The sequence below is a fragment of the Euprymna scolopes genome, chromosome 36 (genome assembly GCF_053919585.1).
Source record: "Euprymna scolopes isolate OS-2025 chromosome 36, ASM5391958v1, whole genome shotgun sequence".
Lineage (NCBI taxonomy): Eukaryota > Metazoa > Mollusca > Cephalopoda > Sepiida > Sepiolidae > Euprymna > Euprymna scolopes.
Window position 1 is genome coordinate 14,899,796 of NC_136517.1, and position 22,010 is coordinate 14,921,805.

At 34.8% G+C, this 22,010-nt stretch overlaps 1 protein-coding gene and 2 non-coding genes across 3 annotated transcripts in view; all 3 read left to right on the forward strand.

Annotated features, from left to right (window-relative positions):
* The window catches only part of LOC145260353 (uncharacterized), a 110,470-nt gene that overhangs the window by 74,909 nt on the left and 13,551 nt on the right, over window positions 1-22,010 (forward strand). The window lies entirely within an intron of this gene.
* LOC145260787 (U1 spliceosomal RNA) lies at window positions 2,001-2,164 on the forward strand. Its single transcript, XR_013864368.1, has one exon. It is a non-coding gene; the product is annotated as a U1 spliceosomal RNA (small nuclear RNA).
* Window positions 13,099-13,262, forward strand: LOC145260788 (U1 spliceosomal RNA). Its single transcript, XR_013864369.1, has one exon. It is a non-coding gene; the product is annotated as a U1 spliceosomal RNA (small nuclear RNA).

The following is a 22,010-nucleotide window of genomic DNA, read 5'->3' on the forward strand; positions in this document are numbered from 1 at the left end:
CCTTGGAACTTAGGGACCAATGTCTGACAGATTTCCACAAACTATGGTATGAGGAGTACCTGCTAGAGCTGGGAAGGAAGATTCCTGGTCGATCCCGACTCAGTACAAGAACCCGCCTCCAGAAGGATGATGTTGTGCTGATTAAGAGTCCTTTGAAACCCAGACCGTTTTGGGTCTCAGGAACTATTACTGAACTGATTCCAGGTCATGATGGTGTCGTTAGAGCAGCACGTGTACAAAAAGGGGAGGGCTTGGAGGAAGTACATTCCCTGAAACATCTGTACCCCTTAGAGCTTTCTAGGACTCCTGAAGGACCTCCTGTTGCGGAGGGAGGGGAGACGTTGGATTCACCCCCTAGTGTTGAAGAGCAGGTCTGGTTGTGTCCCCTGTGCAGCTCTCCGCAGCAGAATCAGAATATGATCGGGTGTGACTCGTGCTACGATTGGTACCATTTCCGATGTGTCGGTATCGACTCAGAACCTCCCAACAGGCAAAAGTGGTATTGCCCAGAATGTGCGCCCCTTAAAAAACGACGGGGTAGACCTAGCCTGCTGCCTGCTTGATTGATATCTGGACTGATCGACTACTGCTATATTGTACTAACAGTTGTTTTTTGATTAAGTATTTTGGTGGTCTGTCATTTTTATGTAACTTTTTCTTTTTCTTTTCTCTCTTCTACCTTTTGTTTTTTTTCTCGTTTTTGTCGGGAGTGCGTGAGAAAATAAAAATAAAAATAAAAAAAGAAGATTGCTTACTTGGTGGCGCCGGCCTCGAGGGCGGAATTCTAATCTGAGTGGTTGAGAGAACGAGTCTCTTATAGACTTGGAGGAGTAGGGGGAGGCACTATTCTTCTGTTATAAAAGAATTGTGTCTCTGACTAGCACCAGTTCTGTTAACGACTTACTGGTGAACGGTTGGCACAAATTAGTTACTCGCTGCTCGCCGTACTACAAAACTTGTTACTCGACCCAGTAGGGGGGGGGGTCGCATAGGGCATCCTTTGCAACCCCTCGGAGCTTACGCTATCACCGGGTAATCTACTTTACCCTCTAAATAGTTTTTTTTCCACACTTTTTACCGAACAAAATATGAAAGTCCGTAGGTAACCAAAAGAACATTCAGTAAAACCGTATTTCATATTTAATATACAAATGTTTATAATATTATTAATCATTAAAATTGTGTAAATCTTAAAACCTAATGAAATTATAACAAAGATTAATTATTAATTGCAGTTTGAAGAAGATAAACATTAAACCATTAAGTCGCTTCTGCTTTTTCATATAGTACACACAAATCTGACGTCACGGAAACATGCGGTCAAATCTTCACATTCGTTTGGCAGTCCCTACTGTACGCTTTCTTGTTTATGCTAGTCCTAGCTAAAGTTTTCATTCACCATAATACCGCAAACACATCGAGATTGTTCTACTTAAGATTCCTAAATCATATGTTTTTGGGTTTTTTTTAAGATAAAAAAAATATCGATATGTAAATAATATAATTTTTTGAAACTAACAAATAAAAAGATAAGGGGAGGCAACTCTTCCGGTCGTAGTTTTGTTTTTGTTTTTAATTAGCGATTTGAAATAATTTTTTAGTTATCGAAAAAACGAAAATGATGCGTAAATGAATGATTTGATTTGACTCAACGAAAATTGTGTTTGTTTCTTGTTTGTTTGGTTCAAAATGGAAGGAAATTGCATTTGTTTGTATTTGTTATTAACGTATGAATTATTGTTGATATGATACAAACGACCTTGACTTTGAATATTACGATACAATCGTGTTTATTTAAGAAATATCGTATCATATGAAAACGTTGATGTGTTTAAATGGTTAATAATTGTTTGTTATGAAATGTTGTTATTGATGAATGTAAAAGTTGTAAAGTGTTAATGTTGTTGAAATTGTTTGAATGTATTTTGTTAAGTTGTAAGTCGGTGTCGGTATTGTGTGTCGGTGTGTGATATAAAAATGTGCCTGAAGTTGTGAAAAGCATACTTACCTGGCACAGGGGTAAACGGTGATCATCCAGGCCGTTCTCCCAGAGCGAGGCCCTTCCATTGCACTACGGTTGGGTTGACCTTTGCGATCGTCCCAAATGTGGACGACTCGGGTGCGCTATTTCTAAGTGTGGGGTCTGCGTTCGCGCTCACCCCGATAACTAATCTAAAATCAGAACATCTTTCTTTTGACAAAAAAAAAATAAATAAATAAACCTCCCCAACTCTATCACATAAAGTGTACATGGGGCCCGTTTCGTTTGTTTTTTTTTTGGTCACCCTGTATTATCTCGCAATTGTATTTTGTTAACTTTACATAATTACAAGTTCAATAATTTTGTAGTAATATTTCAGAAATATTATAAACATATATATAGAAAATATCCATAATAAATTTCTATGTGTGCGGGTTGAGATTCGTGTTCACCGAGATAATTAAATGAAAACCATCAAATAATATGCATTATTTTTGTGCAAAATTGGTTCAGTTTAAGAAGACCAAAGGATGGAACAATAAAAAAAAAAAAAAATTGTCGTTTTATATATATATATATTTTTTAAAGACATTTACCCGTCTGACTACAAATAGGAAAACGATAAAAATTGATATACATGTTTCGCGTTCATTTTACACACATAAATATATATACATACACACACCAGGTGATAAATATATATACATACACACACCAGGTGAAGTATTTAAGAGTGATAACTAATGAATTTAACAAGGTTATTAACAGTGCTCAATACAAGAAAAGCAAGATATGTTTTTATTAAAATAATCAAATTTACATGGCTGAGATACGGGTCATTCCATGTCAATTCACCAGGCCATTACACCCACCGACACTGAATTACTTGAAATTTGGCACAAATATTACTTTTCATGAGTTAGGAAAATTTGCCAAATTATTTGGTCCAAAACCTTACCGTTCAGATTTTAGAGGGGGGGGGGTAAAAATTGCATATTTTGCTTCTAAATTTATGCTGCAAAACGTCACGAAATTTTAGTGTTTTATAAAATTTAAAAAAAAAAAAATACTTCAATACATTCAATATTTCTGAAATTTGGTAGGAAAGGCATTTAAGGACTGTAGAATCCGAATATTTCATTATTTTAACCCCATACCTGGTAGAAAATAAAATTTTGTTCACCCAAAAGCATGTCCCCCAAATCATCAATTTTTTACCTATGAAGGTTATGGTCATTATAGTGTCACGACCCGGTTAATGGATGACCGAATTGATTGGCAGTCAGATCAAGACACAAGAATTTATTTTATTTTATATCCAACATCTCATAATTATCTTCGGTTAATCGTCGGATGTCGGATTAACCAGCGAAACATATCATTAAGGAGGACGGAACAACAGAGCAAAAATGACAAAACAAACACACAATAAAAGTTTCTAATTTCCAGAAAGATTTTTATATACAAAGGAAGAAGAAAAAGCTCCGATAAAAAGAATGAGTGAGACAGACGTATTTTTGGGGATGTATGCCAGATGTATGCGACATGTAAAATACAGTACAATATGTATAAAAGTTTGTGGAAAGGAAAAGATATTGGCATGAGATAGGCCAAACTTATCTGTTTTTATCCGTTAGAGTAAACACGGATTAAAAGTTCGCAAGCACAATATCCAAGAAAAAAGTTGAGATGGCGAAAGTCTATCTCTTCCTTGAATCTTAGTTCCAAAGAAGAATTCAATCGACAATACGATTGTATTTGAATGATAATCCGCAATTTAATTAATTCAAATCTCAGCCAGATTAAATGTTGAGTTCAATCGACAATACGATTGTATTTGACTAATAATCCGCTGTTCAATTGATCCAAATCTCAATCTTGGATGAGGTCCGATTCTCGGAGATAGTGTTTGTATACCGGGCTGTCTCACTTCTTTTCACCAACTGTTTATTTCTTATTTTCAAATCCCTCGTGCTCCAAGTTTCCCGCCACGAATGTTCACTGTCTGGTTGCCATGACGACGTATTTCCGCTCGCTACAGCGATATTCACACCCAACCTCTGTCCCATTTCCCTCAGCCAAGTGTCTGCCACGCCACATCATTCACAGAGAGAGGGGGTTATCTGGTTCATTAGATTTTTAAGAAAGAGAGAGAGATAGCGAGATATATAGAGAGAGTAAGTAGAGAGATTGACTGTTCGCTTTGCTCTGACGTCACATCCCCCCTTAAAAGGCCGAAAACTTATTTTTCCTTAAATGACGTTTTCGGATATAGTACGACTTATTTATAGGCGGGATAATGTATCTGTAGCCGTTACTCGATTCACCTTTCTGTAATCGTTGCAGAATCGCTTCGATCCGTCTGGCTTGTCTACGAGAACGCATGGAGATGCCCAAGCACTATAGCTGGGTTCTATAAGATAATGCTGTAGCATATAATCCGTCTCGGCTTTCATCAGCTTAGCTTTATTCGGATTCATCCAGTAAGGATGTTGCTTGATGGGCTTTGCATCTCCTACATCAATTTCATGTACTGCTATTTTCGATTTGCTAGGCACGTCTCCGAATAAGCATCTGAAACTTTCGATGAGCTTCGATAACTCCTCCCGTTCTGTTGTGCCCAAGTGATCAAATTTCTCCCCCAGCTTTTCCAAGATTGCAGAATTCTGAAGTTTTGGTGATTTTTCTTGGAGCACGTCATAATAATCATGACTATCACATGTTTCGCTCTCACTCAACTCCAGTTCGCATGCGGCTATTTTTGCCATTTCTTCATTTCTGCTATAATATGACTTCAGCATATTTATGTGGCATTTTCAAGTTTTCCTTCTTCTATCCAGTGTTCCGATGATATAGTTTAGGTCACTGACCTTCCTTATAACCTTATAAGGTCCTTGGAACTTGGATTTGAGTGGATGGGTATTCATTGGTAATAGAAGAAGTACTTCGTCCCCCACTTCAAATTCCCGTTGGATCGTCTTTTTGTCATATCTTAATTTCATTTTGGTTTGGGTGTGCTCCAAATGTTCCCTAGCCAAGTCGTTTGCTTCCCTTATCCGTTTTCTCATCTTCAGTACGTATTCCGACAAATTCAGTTGTCTTGAAGTGTCCACCAGCCATTTTTCTTTTATTAGTTTTAATGGTCCTCTGACTGAGTGTCTGTATATCAGCTCGAATAGGCTATATCCGAGTGATTCTTGGGTAGCTTCTCTCGCTGCAAACCTAACAAAAGGTAGTCCTTCATCCCATTCTTTTTGACTCTCCATGCAGTATGCTCGAAGCATGCTTTTCAATGTGGAGTGGAATCGCTCAAGCGCCCCTTGGGATTCAGGGTGATATGCGCTCGCTCGAATCGCTTCGATGCCCAGTTGTTCAATGGCCTGTTGAAAGATCTTGGAAGTGAAGTTTGATCCTTGATCCGATTGTATTTCTTGTGGCAAACCGAATTTTGTAAAAAAGTTCACCAGAGCTCCAACTATTTTCTTAGATGATATGTTTCTTAATGGTATAGCTTCTGGGAATCTGGATGTTGCGCACATAATTGTAAATATATATTTGTTTCCCTGCTTTGTTCGGGGTAGGGGTCCTACGCAGTCTATGATCACTTTGCTGAATGGTTCGCCGGTGATAGGTATGGGTTGTAATGGAGCTGTAGGTATGTTCGAATTAGCCTTTCCCGCTATCTGACACGTATGGCATGTTCTGCAAAACTTTACTACATCTCTTTTTATCCCTGGCCAGTAAAACTGTCTATTTATTTTGTCGTAAGATTTATTTATCCCCAAATGTCCCGCTAACGCATCTCATGTGTTGTTTGTAAGATAAGCACCCGGTAGTCCTGAGGTATCACTACCTGATCTCTATTTTCCCAGTCTTCAATATCAGGGGTATTCTTCGGTCTCCATCTTCTCATCAGGATCCCATTGCAGATATGATATTCCGAGGTGCTATTATCTTTTTCAATATTCCCTTTGGCCAAATCGAAATATTTCTTGAGGCTTGGATCCATCTTCTGTTTTTCGATAAGATCTTCCGTAGTGGTTTGATCACGTAAGATGTTGTGTTCGCCATCTTCCTTTCTTGTCGGTAGTTCGCGCCTTTTCTTGATCTTCCCGCAATTTTCTCCTGATTCTCACGCCATCTCCTCTGGCTGCCTATGTTTTTCCTCCTCCACCTCCTCCTCTCTGCTACGTGTTAGAGTTTGTGCGCGCGTCACCACTCCCGCCTTTTTCTGATTTGGGTTCGCTTTTGGCGCCCATTTTCTGATCTCCTTCTGTTCTGGTATACCCGTGGCCATTACTCTGGGTCCAGCTAAGTCGTTTCCTAAAAGCATATCCACTTCCTCGATCAGTAGAGTTTCGACTACCCCTATTTTTATCGTTTTCGAGATCCATTTCGACTCGAGGTTTATTTGATGGATTGGGACTTTCGTGACTTTTCCGCCTATACCTTTAATTTCGACATGTTCACCCGTATCGGATCGTCTTCCTTTAAGGAGGTGTCTTCTTAGCAACAGGGATTGTGATGCCCCTGTGTCTCTCAGTATTTTAACTTTTGAGGTGTTCCCACTATCGTTCTTCTGTAACACTAGTCCCATAGCTATGAATGGTTTATAGCCGTCCTCTATTTCTTTTCGCGACACTATCCCCTGGGGTGTGGTTTGATATTTCTCTTCCCGACTGAATTGATTTCTACAATTCCTGGCTATATGGCCGATTTTTCCACAATGGAAGCAAGTTATCTCCTGCCTTTTACCGGAGGATGGTTTCTTGCTGGCACACTCTCGATCGGTGTATAGTGGCCTTTTCCTCGCATGGTTGGTATTCCCGCGTAGCTGTGCTTTGCTTTGAACATCTTATGTGTCAGGGCATGTTCATCTGCTAAAGTAGCTAATTCGCGTGCAGTTCCAACTCTCCTCTACATAAAGCAGCAGTTGGTCACTCAAGCCATTTTTACATTCTTCGATGAGAATTACTTGTTTCAGCTTTTCGTAGTCTCCCTCGGCTCCCTCGGATGCGCTCCATCGGTCGAAGTATGTTTCCTTCTGTCTAAGGGATTCCGTATAGGACTGAGTTTCGTTTTTTCGATAGTTTCAAAACTTTTGCCGGTATGCTTCTGGTAATAGCTCGTATGCCGCCATTATCGCTCTTTTTACCGTCTCGTAGTTTGCGCATTCCTCGATCGTCAACGACATGTATGCTTTTTGCGCCTTGCCGCTTATAACGGTTTGTAATAGCATCGTCCACGTGTGATTCGGCCATTCCAGATTAATCGCTGTTTTCTCGAAGTGCTGGAAATATTAGTCGACCTCGTCTTCTTTGAATTTTGGTACTAGCCTGACTTGCTTCGCTAAGTCAAATACTTTATTGCCTGATCCAAAATTTCTTTCTTGGAGTTCCAGTTCTAATTTCCTGGTTTCCTGCTCTATTCGGGCTTTTTCTATCTCTGCTCTGGCCATTATTTTTGCCCTCTCAAGCTCGATTTGTGCTGATGTCACTTCTTGAGGTTCTACCTGTAATTTGTCCAGTATCTCGTCCTCGAATACATCGTTGTCGCCCATGTGTTCTGCAGTTATCTTATGAAGATGAGCTTTACTCATAGATCGTCTGACATCTAATTGGAGCTGTTGTCCTATTACGAATGCGTCGTCCTTCTTCAATTTTAATAACTGCTCCGCCAATGGGTTTCTTAAGAATTCCTCTACTGTAGACATTTCTACTTCTCGTCTCCCCAATTGACAGATTTCGGATAAAGATAAAAACTAATGAGAATCCCGGACTGAGCCCCCAAATTATGTCACGACCCGATTAAGGGATGACCGAATTGATTGGCAGTCAGATCGAGACACAAGAATTTATTTTATTTTATATCCAACATCTCATAATTATCTTCGGTTAATCGTCGGATGTCGGATTAACCAGCGAAACATATCATTAAGGAGGACGGAACAACAGAGCAAAAATGACAAAACAAACACTCAATAAAAGTTTCAAATTTCCAGAAAGATTTTTATATACAAAGGAAGAAGAAAAAGCTCCAATAAAAAGAATGAGTGAGACAGACGTATTTTTGGGGATGTATGCCAGATGTATGCGACATGCAAAATACAGTACAATATGTATAAAAGTTTGTGGAAAGGAAAAGATATTGGCATGAGATAGGCCAAACTTATCTGTTTTTATCCGTTAGGGTAAACACGGATTAAAAGTTCGCAAACACAATATCCAAGAAAAAAGTTGAGATGGCGAAAGTCTCTCTTCCTCGAATCTTAGTTCCAAAGAAGAATTCAATCGACAATACGATTGTATTTGAATGATAATCCGCAATTTAATTAATTCAAATCTCAGCCAGATTAAATGTTGAGTTCAATCGACAATACGATTGTATTTGACTAATAATCCGCTGTTCAATTGATCCAAATCTCAATCTTGGATGAGTCCGATTCTCGGAGATAATGTTTGTATACCAGGCTGTCTCGCTTCTTTTCACCAACTATTTATTTCTTATTTTCAAATCCTTCGTGCTCCAAGTTTCCCGCCACGAATGTTCACTGTCTGGTTGCCATGACAACGTATTTCCGCTCGCTACGGCGATATTCACACCCAACCTCTGTCCCATTTCCCTCAGCCAAGTGTCTGCCACGCCACATCATTCACAGAGAGAGGGGGTTATCTGGTTCATTAGATTTTTAAGAAAGAGAGAGAGATAGCGAGATATATAGAGAGAGTAAGTAGAGAGATTGACTGTTCGCTTTGCTCTGACGTCATAATAGAGAAAATATGTCCTCTTCAATTTTCATCATATTTTTTTATAGCATCTACTTAAGTTCTCAAAAAAAATTGTGAGGGTTTCTAGCCTACTTTAGGAGATATGGCCCTGTGAAGTTTATCTTTTTTTTTCTATGTACGCACAGTAATTCAGTGAAAGATGGATAAAGACAATAATCCTAATGCTCCAAAATTCCTCAAATGTTCATATTGTGCTAAGTAATTTCTTAAACTATTCAATAAGATAATCTTTGTTAATTTGAAAAGAAAATAATTTAAATATATTTTGCAGATATTGCATTTTGTATGGTATGAACAGATTGTCTTTAACAAGTGATAAACATTGACTCACTTCTTTACAAAAACACTTATAGAGTTTTTGTAGATAGCATTAAACATTTTTTTTTTTTTTTTACAATTTTTCCAAAAGTTATTTTCATTAAACTAAAACGTTTTCTTTTTCATTTAGAAGAAATTTATAATAAAATGTATTTTTCAATAGTTTGAAACACTAAGTATGGAGCTACACTAAATTTGTTGTAGACTATTGTTTAAACCTAATATCTCTGATAGGTAATAATTGTAATAAATTTAGAATTAGACCAACCGTGAACTCTGAATGACCCTCCTTTGACCCAGACTGGAACATGTCTGTGGCACCTAAAATAGTTATTGGTCCTTTTTCATCTAGTATTCAAAGAGAAAGCTGGCATTTTCCAACTTTGATTTTTTTTACAAGCACATGGAATAATTGAAGTTGTTTTGTTTTTTTTGGGGTTTTTTTTTTTTTTTTTCAGATAAAGATGAATTGTTCTATTTGTGCTGAACTAACAGTTGAAACAAGTAGTAATTTATTTCATGATAAACAGTTTGGATTAATTTCAGTGGATCATTTGGATGCAATGGATGTAAAGGTTATTGCCTGTCGGATAGGACTTGATGAGGATAAAATACTATCTGTAACCATCACAATCAGACCTTGTTAACTAAGTATGAGTGGCTCGATAATCGTACATTCCTATATTTTTCCTGGTGAGAGTTCACTGACGAGAGCCATCCATCACAGTTGATGCCAGATAGGGATCAGAGCATTGATGATGTAAGGATAGGTGTTTGGTTTTGGATGCATTAAAGGTAACCAGCCACATCTTCCCCCACTGAACCACGCGCTCGAGATCAGAGGAGAGAGAATCAGAGAGAACTTTGTCATTTACAGCCTTTGATGTGTTGCCGTAGATGGTCGTGTCATCAGCATAGATGTCAACGAATGATTTAAGTATGTGTTTAGGGAGGTCATTGATGTAGATCAGGAAGAGAGTTGGGCCCAGGATTGACCCCTGAGGGACTCCAGCATTTATATTGCAGGCCTCCGATTTTTGTCCATCTATCACTACTCTTATGAGCCTATCGGAGAGAAATGATTTAATGATTGAGAAAACATTTCCAGTTATACCGTAGCTGGAAATCTTGTGAAGTAGACCCTTATGCCATACCTTGTCGAAGGCCTTTGATATGTCAAGAGCAATTGCCCTTGGAAGGAAGAGATTCACTAATCTGCGGTAGATCTTGCAGAGTGGAAACCATATTGTGTGTCACTAAGAAGGTTATTCCTGCTGAGGTGGTTGACTATTTCTCTATTTAATATGGATTCCAGCAACTTACTCATGACACACAGGAGACTTATTGGTCTGTACTGAGAGGGAGAGATGACTTATCACCTGAGTTCTTAAATACAGGACATACTGATGAGGTTTTCCAGGGTGTTGGAAAGCACTTCTCCTTAAGGCAACATTTAAACAGTTTCGTAAGTATGGGAGCAAGTTCTGGTTGAAGCTTTTTTAACACTATGATTGGGATGCCATCAGGGCCAGTTGCTTTACTGGAATCTAGGTTCTTGATTAGCTTGGCGACCTCATGCACGGATATTTGTATGTTACCTAGCTTGTTCTGTGTTATAGGAGGAAATATGGGGAGTTGATGGCCTTCGTCGCATAGGGTAGAATTAGCTGCAAAGTTCTTTGCAAATAGTTTGGCCTTGTCTGACGCTGACGAGATGACCTCTGGTCCATTGATAATGGTTGGGATAGAACGCACACTTCTGTTCAGGATCCTATTTGTTATTTGCCAAAACTGGTGGGAACCAAGCCGCTGATCAGCTACCTTGGATTTAACAGACTGGGCATATAGATCTCTTGCATTTTTTATTACTCTTTTACAGTGGTTACTGGCAGTCCTGTAAGCAGCTTTAGTCTCAGTGCATCTATTACGTTGGTAGCTATGGAAAAAGTGATATTTTGTTATGAAATGTTATTGATGACTAAAAATTGTACAAAGGTCTTAATGTTGAATATAATATAAATAATCAATTCTCATCTAAAAATTTCTAAAACATTAAAAGACAATTTCCTCGTTTTGTTTATTTTGCATGATATGAAATAAAATTGTTTGAAGTATATATTTTATATTTTGTGAAAAACAAAAACTTAGGCTCAATGCCATTCAAAAATTGGTCATCCTCGTCACTGTACCCTAAGGACTGCCAAAAGTCACCACAGAATTACCCCACCCTATATGTAACACGATGTAACTTTATTATAAATTAATGTTATCAGTATAACTTTTGTGCCATTTAAAAGAAGAGCAAAATAAATCAGTAATGATTTAAAAAAAATCTTTTTCATCGGATGAAATAATAAAATTGCGAGACGAAAATCGAGTTTACATAATTGGCGTTTTAAAATAACGTTCCCATATAGTAGACATTCCGAATGTGAAAACATACCCGTATTTAATAAATCTAGCAAAAATCAACTAATAGTCAGATTTTCGTGAAATTTTCGATACTTACCCATTTTAGAATGAAATTACATATAAAATGCAGTTTTCGTAAAATATATGAGGGGAAATATTTTTTAGTGCCCCCCTCCTCATATTTATTTTTTTGAAAGAAATTCGAACAAAATATATTTAAATCTATCGAAATTTCTATTTATCAAACAGAAAAGTTCAAATAAGTAAAAAAAACATTTTTGTAATTATTTGAATACACATACTGAACAAAAATTTACCTTGAAGTTGCAATTAAAAAATTGATATAAACTTAATATTATGTTTTTTAAAATAGCGTTTTTTCAAATTAATATATACTATAATCTGTTGAATTGCCAAGAAAAAAAACTTGGTAAACATTAATTAACTTTTAAAAGATTAAAACGATTAAAATTCCATTATTTCAAAATGTTCCGTTACAACATAGATTTTTAATTAATTGTGTTTAAATTATATTTTAATATTAAGTTTTCATATAAACATGACTCTTATCAGCTATTTTATCGCCAGATTAAAACCAATTTGAAAATATTATTGCACAATATTAAGCATTTTGTAGCCCCCCCCCCCCTATTTTGTTTGTCTCTTTTTACCGAACAAAATATGAAAGTCCGTAGGTAACCAAAAAGAACATTCAGTAAAACCGTATTTCATATTTAATATACAAATGTTTATAATGTTTATTCATTAAAACTGTGTAAATCTTAAAACCTAACAAAAATTATAACAAAGATTAATTATTAATTGCAGTTTGAAGAAGATAAACATTAAATCATTAAGTCGTTTCTGCTTTTTCATAGTTCGTATAGTACACACAAATCTGACGTCACGGAAACATGCGGTCAAATCTTCACATTCGTTTGGCAGTCCCTACTGTACGCTTGCTTGTTTATATTAGTCCTAGCTAAAGTTCTCATTCACCATAATACCACAAACACATCGAGATTGTTCTACTTAAATCATATGTTTTTTTTTGGGGGGGGGTAAGATAAAAAAATATTGATATGTAAATAATATAATTTTTTGAAACTATAACAAATAAAAAGATAAGGGGAGGCAACTCTTCCGGTCGTAGTTTTGTTTTTGTTTTTAATTAGCGATTTGAAATAATTTTTTAGTTATCGAAAAAACAAAAATGATGCGTAAATGAATAATTTGATTTGATTCAACGAAAAATGTGTTTGTTTCTTGTTTGTTTGTTTGGTTCAAAATGTAAGGAAATTGCATTTGTTTGTATTTGTTATTAACGTATGAATTATTGTTGATATGATACAAACGACCTTGACTTTGAATATTACGATACAATCGTGTTTATTTAAGAAATATCGTATCATATGAAAACGTTGATGTGTTTAAATGGTTAATAATTGTTTGTTATGAAATGTTATTATTGATGAATGTAAAAGTTGTAAAGTGTTAATGTTGTTGAAATTGTTTGAATGTATTTTGTTAAGTTGTAAGTCGGTGTCGGTATTGTGTGTCGGTGTGTGATATAAAAATGTGCCTGAAGTTGTGAAAAGCATACTTACCTGGCACAGGGGTAAACGGTGATCATCCAGGCCGTTCTCCCAGAGCGAGGCCCTTCCATTGCACTACGGTTGGGTTGACCTTTGCGATCGTCCCAAATGTGGACGACTCGGGTGCGCTATTTCTAAGTGTGGGGTCTGCGTTCGCGCTCACCCCGATAACTAATCTAAAATCAGAACATCTTTTTTTTTTTAAAAAAAAACCTCCCCAACTCTATAACATAAAGTATACATGTACATGGGGCCGTTTTATTTGTTTGTTTTTCTTTTTTGGTCACTCTGTATTATCTAGGGGCCCGTTTTGTTTTTGTTTTTTTTTGGCACCCTGTATTATCTTAATTGTATTTTGTTAACTTTACATAATTACAAGTTCAATAAGTTTGTAGTAATATTTCAGAAATATTATAAACATATATATAGAAAATATCCATAATAAATTTCTATGTGTGCAGGTTGAGATTCGTGTTCACCGAGATAATTAAATGAAAACCATCAAATAATATGCATTATTTTTGTGCAAAATTGGTTCAGTTTAAGAAGACCAAAGGATGGAACAATAAAAAAAAAAAAAATGTCGTTTTATATATATATATTTTTTTTAAAGACATTTACCCGTCTGACTACAAATAAGAAATAGGAAAACGATAAGAATTGATATACATGTTTTGCATTCATTTTACACGCATAAATATATATACATACACACACCAGGTGAAGTATTTAAGAGTGATAACTAATGAATTTAACAAGGTTATTAACAGTGCTCAATACAAGAAAAGCAAGATATGTTTTTATTAAAATAATCAAATTTACATGGCTGAGACACGGGTCATTCCATGTCAATTCACCAGGCCATTACACCCACCGACACTGAATTACTTAAAATTTGGCACAAATATTACTCTTCATGAGTTAGGAAAATTTGCCAAATTATTTGGTCCAAAACCTTACCGTTCAGATTTTAGAGGGGGGGGGGTAAAAATTTCATATTTTGCTTCTAAATTTATGCTGCAAAACGTCACGAAATTTCAGTGTTTTATAAAATTATAAAAAAAAAAAATACTTCGATACATTCAATATTTCTGAAATTTGGTAGGAAGGGCGTTTAAGGACTGTAGAATCCGAATATTTCATTATTTTAACCCCATACCTGGTAGAAAATAAAATTTTGTTCACCCAAAAGCATGTCCCCCAAATCATCAATTTTTTACCTATGAAGCTTACGGTCAGTCTAGAGAAAATATGTCCTCTTCAATTTTCATCATATTTTTTTATAGCATCTACTTAAGTTCTCAAAAAAAATTGTGAGGGTTTCTAGCCTACTTTAGGAGATATGGCCCTGTGAAGTTTTTCTTTTTTTTTCTATGTACGCACAGTAATTCAGTGAAAGATGGATAAAGACAATAATCCTAATGCTCCAAAATTCCTCAAATGTTCATATTGTGCTAAGTAATTTCTTAAACTATTCAATAAGATAGTCTTTGTTAATTTAAAAAGAAAATAATTTAAATATATTTTGCAGATATTACATTTTGTATGGTATGAACAGATTGTCTTTAACAAGTGATAAACATTGACTCACTTCTTTACAAAAACACTTATAGAGTTTTTGTAGATAGCATTAAACATTTTTTTTTTTTTTTTTACAATTTTTCCAAAAGTTATTTTCATTAAACTAAAACGTTTTCTTTTTCATTTAGAAGAAATTCATAATAAAATGTATTTTTCAATAGTTTGAAACACTAAGTATGAAGCTACACTGAATTTGTTGTAGACTATTGTTTAAACATAATATCTCTGATAGGTAATAATTGTAATAAATTTAGAATTAGACCAACCGTGAACTCTGAATGACCCTCCTTTGACCCAGACTGGAACATGTCTGTGGCACCTAAAATATTTATTGGTCCTTTTTCATCTAGTATTCAAAGAGAAAGCTGGCATTTTCCAACTTGGATTTTTTTACAAGCACAAAGAATAATTGAAGTAGTAGTTTTTTTGTTTTGTTTTTTTCAGATAAAGATGAATTGTTCTATTTGTACTGAACTAACAATTGAAACAAGTAGTAATTTATTCCATGATAAACAGTTTGGATTAATTTCAGTGGATCATTTGGATGCAATGGATGTAAAGCTTATTGCCTGTCGGATAGGACTTGATGAGGATAAAATACTATCTGTAACCATCACAATCAGACCTTATTAACTAAGTATGAGCGGCTTGAAAAGAGTTGTTGCAATCCATTTAAAAATCATAAGAAGCAAATTAAAGGCAGTTTGAAAGCAATTTCTTTGAAGTTGGCAGATAAAGCAAAGGCCAAGTTGTTACTTATCCCAGACAAGAAACTCTGTCCTAATTATGAATACGAATGAGCAAACTTCTTGATGATGAAAAACAAAAGTGTGTATCGGATGAGGAAATGCAAGAGCTGGATGCAAGTACTTCAATAGAAACAGAAGACAAATATCAGTGAAAGTTTCTCTGCTATTGGAATTTCTCCAATGAAAACGAAAGGGCTTCATGACTCTGGAAAGGCTCGTTTAGGTAAGAGAAAACTTTGTTCTGCAATCAGTAGGTCATTAAACATTGACTCTGAGCTGTTATGTGATGAATCTTTAAAATAAAAAAGATGAGATTTTAGATAAAGCTAAGTGCTTTGATAAAATGATAGAGGTTCTTGCAGCAAAAGTAAAGATTGTGGAATCAACTAAAATGAAAATACAGATCTTGACACTTGCCCCTACTGATTGATCACACAAAAATGTATTTGGTGTTTCAGAACACATTGTACATAAAGCTCGCAAATTGTGTTTGGAAAGTGGTATTTTAGCTGTGCCAGAACAAAAAGAGGCAAGTCTTTGCCTGTTGATATTGCACGGTTAGTGCAAGCATTTTATCAAGATGAGGAGTACACTTGATTGATGCCAGGAAGGAAAGACTGTTAGTATTAAACGTAATTTACATCAGCAGAAGAGACTCATATTTATTGTGCAACCTAAATGAGCTCTTCAGAGCATTCAAGGAACAGAACCCGAAAGTATCTTAAGGGTTTTCAAAATTTTGTAGTCTTAGACCAAAATGGTGTGTCCTTGCTGGTAGCGCAGGTACACATGCTTATGTGTATGCACTATCCACCAAAACATGAAACTATTACTGAAACCATTAAATGTACTGTATTTAGATCTCTGAAATATATTGTCTGCAATACAAGTAATAGACAGTGTATGATTCATAGGTGCACAAATTGTCCTAAATCATCACAATTGCTGGAAAAATTTCTTTACGACACCCTTGAAGAATGTATTGGTAATGAAAACTCTATTGGGTTCTCCCAATGAACAACAAGTGACAGATCAACTTTAATAATTCACAAGGAATCCTGTCAAGCTTATGTGGATTTAGTTATTTTGCAATAAATTTACATCTCATTCCTAAATCACAATCCAGATATTTAAAGCAAAAAAAAAAAAAAAAAAAAAATATCAGTGATAGCAAAGTTTTATTTCTTGGGGATTTTGCTGAAAATTACAAATTTGTTGTTCAAGATGAGATCCAGAGTTTTCATTGAAGTACCTCTCAATGTACTTTACACCCAGTTGTACTCTATTTTAAGCTTGAAAATACAATGCAAAGTTAATGTTTTTGTATTATATTGAGTGACAATTTCCATGATGTGGCATTTGTTTATATGGTACAGAAAAACATTATCGAGGTGATCAAGGCTAATTTGCCAAATGTGAAAAATATTGAATATTTTACAGATGGTTGTGGTGCAATCATCAAAAAGATTTTGGACTTGATGCAAAATGGAACTTCTTTGCAACTAGTCATGATAAACAACCATGTGATGGCAGAGGTGGGACAGTGAAAAGTAGCAAAAGAAAGTCTACGAAGACCAAATTCCAAACAAATCCTTTCAACAGAAAGTATGTTTGTATACTGCAAATCTGCGATTGAAGGAATCAAATTCATTTTGATTAAAAAGGAAGTTGAGGAAGCAAAGAGAAATCTCACTATTAGATTTGAAAATGTATCCACAGTTCGAGGGACAAGAATTTTTCATCAGGTTATTCCACTCAACAGAGATAAAGTAGCCATGAAACAATGTAGTGAAGATGAAAACTATGAATTGAGATATGACTTCTCTATCGAGGTTGAAGAAAAACCAATGGAATTTGTTGTTTCAGAATATGTTTGTTGCAGGTATGACAGTAACGTTTGGACTGGCATGGTCCTAGAAATTAATATGCAAAATAAGGACTTGCTGATTAAGTTGGTGCATCCAGCTCTTCCATCACATTCATTTTATTGGAAAGAGGATTTTAAGGATATATGTTTTGTGCTATTAACAAATATTCTGTGCACTATTGATGTCCCTACAACACCAAATGGTAGTTTATCATTTGTCCAAAGTGGATAAATTATCTGTGCAAAAAATTTTGTACAAAACAATTTAATCTATGTACACAACAAAATTTGGTGCACAGCATAGTTTAAAATTTGTATATTATTATTACTTGCTTCTAAATGAAAACAAAAGTTTTAGATTAATGAAAATAACTTTTTAAAAACTTGTAAAAAAATATAAATAAATCATTTTTAAAGTGATGAAATTGAAAGCATTTCTTATGGATAAAAAAGTGTTTAGTGCCAATTACAAATATTCTAAGTTTTAAAAATTCATATGCATTTAAAACAAAAAAATCATTTTTTTGTTTCGTGAAAATAATGAAATTAATTTTGTAAAATTAAATCAGTAATAATTTATTTTAAATTAATGTTTAATGCCATCTACAAAAACTCTGAAGTGTTGATCCTAATGCATGAGTTACAGACAATCTGTCTGTACCATACAGAATGCAATATCTGCAAAATATATTTAAATTATTTTCTTTTTAAATTAACAAAGATTATCTTATTGAATAGTTTAAGAAATTACTTAACACAATATGAACATTTGAGGAATTTTGGAGCATTAGGATTATTGTCTTTATCCATCTTTCACTGAATTACTGTGCGTACATAGAAAAAAAAAGAAACTTCACAGGGCCATATCTTCTAAAGTAGGCTAGAAACCCTCACAATTTTTTTTGAGAATTTAAGCAGTCATAGTAGATGCTATAAAAAAATATGATGAAAATTGAAGAGGACATATTTTCTCTAGACTGACCATGAGCTACATATGTAAAAAAATTGATTTGGGGGACATGCTTTTGGGTGAGCAAAATTTTATTTTCTACCAGGTATGGGGTTAAAATAATGAAATAATCGGATTCTACAGTCCTTTAATGCCCTTCTTACCTAATTTCAGAAATATTGAATGCATGGAAGTATTTTTTTTTTATTATTTTAGAAAACACTGAAATTTCGTGACGTTCCGCAGCGTAAATTTAGAAGCAAAATATGCAATTTTTACACTCCCCCTAAAATCTGAACGGTAAGGTTTTGGACAAAATAATTTGGCAAATTTTCCTAACTCATTAAAGGTAATATTTGTGCCAAATTTCAAGTAATTCGGTGTTGGTGGGTGCAGATTTCATCTTTTTGGGGATGTTTTGGCATGGAGTGACCCACACTAGAGATGCTAATGTTTTGGCCAAATGATCGGTTAAAATTAAAAGTCCTCATCAGGCAACTTAATAAATGGTTGCTTTCCACAAAAGAAATCGATCCTCATATATATATATGATTGATTGAAGGTTACTATTTTATTAATAGTTTCTGACATCTGTTTTTTCCAGCGATATTAATGTATAGATGAACAAAACTGATTAAAAAGAAAAAGGATGAAAAAGTGTCACCATTTCTTACCGTTTTAAGTATATTGAAGCAATCGTATTCAGCATCTCTGCAGTAGACAACAATCGGCTTTGAAACATTCAATGCTAATTTGATTTGTGTACAAAAAACTTCTTTTTGTGTCTCGGCTTGCAAATAAAACCTGAATAATATTGTTGTATTGTCTATTTATAAAGGATTGTTACGTTGTCGCTTCATAAAGGATTGAGTGTTTGATTATTTTATCAGAGTTAATGTTGTTGTGTGTGTGATGGTCTAGTGGTCTTTCTATTACATATTTTAATATACTGTTAAGTCTGAATATGTGTGTGACATGTATTTTAAACATACCTTCTGCCATTTCATTTGTCCATCTGGAAATTCTCGTCTGGGAGGGAGACTTGATACCTGTTTTTGGGGATGAAGATTTATTTCACTCCAAGACAAGAAATTGGTTCTATAGTTTTTTATTCACATTCCAGATCGTTTGCAGAAGAATGAAAAGTGAATTTGGCCTGTGTTGTTTATTTCTTCTAGGTCTTATTTCTACCACGCCAGCGTTCGCCGCCCCTTCATCCCCCCCAGAGAAGTGGAGGAGACAACGGCAAAGCCGTCCGCTCTCTTCCAAGTCCCACCCAAATCTCCTTGATTCAGCTAACCTGATCACATGACTCACACGCAATCCAATCAGCTGATCTTGACTTCCGGTCTACGTGTCTACTTCACCTCTTCCCTCTCTCTATCCATTCTCTAACAATATCAACCAACATGGCAAAAATTTATTAAAAAAGAAATCTTTAAATTTCATAAAAACTAATGACAGGAATTAATAAAGTTCATAAAAGCATTTTGGTCAGAGTTAGCATGTGACGAGAATAAACACTTACCAACATGGACTCTCAAATGCAGTCAATTACTTTCATTTATATGCTGATAACATTGCTGGAAAGATTATATATTAGTGGCCTGGCAAAGCCATAGGGGAGACAACTGAAGTAGCAAAACTGAAGCTGGCCTGCAGGACACTATATATACAAATATAGGCAAATGTGAACATATTTTATTTGTTTGAAAATCTTTTTTTTTTTGTTTCGTTTTTACCAAATGTCATAAAATTTTAATCATAGGATAGGATAAGAATCTTCAAAAAGCCTGCACATTTTCGTGTAGTTTCGTCCCTTAGAACCAAAGATATGAGCATCTCAATATTCAATTTAGTTACCAGTCTAGACACATATACCACCTTTTTTGGCAATTTTATAAGTTCCAAATCTCAGTGACTATTGATCAGAATTTAACAAATAAAGACTCGTTAGAAAGCTAATGACCTAAATTGTGTAGTGGACTATGTGACATTTGCCCTTAAGGTCGCACATTAAGAGAATCATCCAGAGCCTATTTTTGTCACTTTTTTACAGCGATAAAATGTTTCAATCATAGTCATGTTGTCCTAGTTTTGCATATGAATTACAAAATATCTGATATTTCCTGAAAACCTCTGGCCTTGATGGAGGGGGAAACTAAAACTTGGCGCTAAGGTTTCAAATGATCTAAAATAACAACAAGGGGAGACTTGATTCCAAATATTTCTCATATGTTAAATCTCCCCTCTTTGCTTTTCATATCCCACTTAAAATAAATTTCACATTGTATAAGGATTATTTGATAATGGATGAATCTTTCTAAGAGGGTTTAACATATTAGTCATTGTAAAAATTTTTGCTGATTTGCCACCCTTTGATGTAATGGTTTGACATAACTTGCAGACAGCTGTATTCTTATTCTTGGGATTTCCATCAACATACTTCCAGCAGAAACTGGTTGCCATAATGGTTGAAGGTTGTTGTCAATATAAATTTTTTACATATTTAAATTAACTATGTCTGATATCTAGTTAGTAATTTATCTCAATAAAATATTATCTAAACCAGAAAAATAAAAATATATAATGGTAGCAAGAGTCCGAAAATAAGGAACAAGAGTATGACTGATGAAGAATGCTTTACTTTCAGTTCGCACATCGTCAGATATATAGATAGATTTCTATGAGTCGTTCTGTTTATAATTGTTTATTTTTGAAAAAACAAACAAACAAACTTACAGCCATTGAATTATACTTTTGCCATACTTAAGGTAAATGTGCACTGAACAGATACCATAATACTTAGTTAAATTCAAATTTTGATATCTTTTTAAAATGAAATTGTTAGTTGAAAGTACAGAATAGTTAAAAACACTCTCCCCATGTTAAGAAGGGCTTTTTAAATAGAAAATAAAATGTAACTTTTTTTTTTTTCATTTCTTTTAAACAAACATTGATGACCCATTGGGTGAAATATTTAATTTATATGTTAATAATAAGGTCAATAAAACTAATTAAGACCATGCTTTTCTATTTACAGCATTTTTTGTACAATTTGAGTGCTTTTAAGAAAACTTTTGTTATCGTGTCCTTTAATTAAGTGAGACTTCTTATAAAGGTTCTAACAACTTTAAACGCAAAAAATAAAACAAAAAACAATTGGGACGCTGAAAATGTACAGAGTAAAACAATGTTTTATTGTCGCGTTGATTATTATGGTTGTCAACTGGTCAAAGTTGATTTATTTGTAAGAAAATTGCAACAGTATAGTTGTAATACGAAATAGTTGCAAAACATCCCCATGTGAGTGACGAAACGTGCTCTAGACACCCATATACAGTCACCAGCCCATCACTGGGAAAAGTGCATTGAAAACAGTTGTGAGTATGTAGAAAAATAAATTCTGAAGCATAAAAGGTCACTCTTCATACCTCCTAAGCATTTTAAGTAAAAAAAAAAAAAAAAGGAGGCTTTGCTTTTGGAACGACCCTCGTATGACAAAGCACGCTTTGAATGGGCATCGTCCATTGCTGGAGGAACTGCATTGACAATTCTGGTGACTGTAGGAAAATAAATTCTGGAGCATTAAAAGGTTGCTCGTTTTAATGATACCATTCTCATCTTTGTAGGTCTTTAACATTTTTTAGTTAAAAAAAGCGGATCCATTACTTTTGCAAAGACCCTTGTAATATATAATACCCTTGTAATAATGTAATGTATATCGTTCTAAAATATAAAATAGAAAGTAAAACCAGAGAAGATCCACC